Raw genomic sequence first — 1,699 nt, forward strand, 5'->3', positions numbered from 1 at the left:
TCATCTGGGATGGCCTCTGTTTCCTCCAACACCCTGGGTTTACTTGGAGGAGGTCTATTTAGATCATTACTATCCAACATCAGGAGGGAGTTTACCAGGCAACATGTTTGGGCCATTTGCCCTATTTTGTGCAGAGGAGATCTAATGGAGAGATCCCACTGAGGCCATGCAGTGTTCAAGGAATTTGGTCCTTTCCTAAATTTTGCAATCCAAATTATCTCCAGTGGGTTAAAAGGCATTCCAAGGGAGAGTCCTTGGGGACTGAAGAGAGGAGCTCCCATGCTCTGAGAGAAGAGTAAAGAAGGTCCATTACCAAAGAAAACCCCCCCCACTCGCGGGTGGCATCCCACGTGCAGGATATGTCAGAGGTTCCTAGTGTCAAAGCCACCCGTGGTGTGCCCCACCCCGCCCCGGGCCCCCGAACAAAATCTCAATGATCACTCCAACCGTCAAAGGCCAGAGTAGGAGGGAGGCCTGCCCTCCCTGCTCTTCCCCATCACATCCAAGGCTACAGATCGATGCCAGGGCATGGACCCAAATACCTTGTCTTGAAGGTCATGCCGTGAAGGTCACACCTTATTTTGCATTGCCTTAAAAGTAAAACATGCCATTTTTAACCCATGAAGAATACCAGAAAAGTTTTACAAGGGGAAATTACCCAATTTTGTAGCTTAAGTAGTTAGTAGAGGACAATGACGGAAAACAGTAAAGATAGAAATCCATCATGATCTAAGCGACATTCCAACATACGTAGTCCTTACAGCCAACTTTCCTAGGAAACGGTCCCCGGGTGGATTTAATTCAATCAGGTACTGGTTTCGGCCAGCTCCCCAGTGGAGGTCTTGTGCCCAGAAGTGGCTAGACCAGGGATGTGGAGGGGATGGATTACATTCGATCACTGAGAAGGAAACCTCACCCGGGAGTCTTAAGATTGGCATCTGTCCTGGTGACTGCAATATCCCTTTGTTCAAATTTGCATCAATTCCAACAATGTCAATTATTTTTCCTAAGTTAACTGGTTTCTTTTAAAGTTTCTTTTAAAGTTTTACATTTTGACCTAGATGTACATGTCCTTTGCCCTTTTTTTCCTATGGCAGTAACTTTTTTCCTAACGATTTATAAATTATTTATAAATTAATTCTTTATTATACATATCAATTATAAATTTACCATAACTTGGCTTATCATGATGCTAGAGATACAGAAGTTTTCATTTTTATGCTAATTTAATAGATCAATCTTGTTCTTTATGGTGTCTATTGTGGCATCAGTATAGCTCTTGTTAGCTTTGTTGCAAATTTATCAATATTTCCATCACTTTTGGAGTCATTTTTGGTAACATATGTTCCTCTAAGAAATTTATTTCATTCAATGGTTGAGTTTTAGGGAAATATAAATACCCCTTCTTGATTGGGAACCAACTTATCCCTAGATGGGTATCAAGCTATCAGATTTTTCTTGGATAAAAAATTGATCAGTTATGTCTGTGGTTTGAGGACATCAGAACTTTCCAATAATTCACACAAATTAAAATTAATCTTTCAATTTTCAGAAAAGGAACATCCATGGAGACTAAATGTAGATTAGTGTCTGCCTAGAGCTGAGGAAGACAAAGGAATATAGCTAAAGAGTACCGGGTTTCTTTGGGAGGTAATAAAAATATTCTAGAGAATATGCTAAAATCTACCGAGTTGTACTT

This window comes from Canis lupus, chromosome 17 (assembly GCF_011100685.1).
Source record: "Canis lupus familiaris isolate Mischka breed German Shepherd chromosome 17, alternate assembly UU_Cfam_GSD_1.0, whole genome shotgun sequence".
Taxonomy (NCBI): Eukaryota; Metazoa; Chordata; class Mammalia; order Carnivora; family Canidae; genus Canis; species Canis lupus.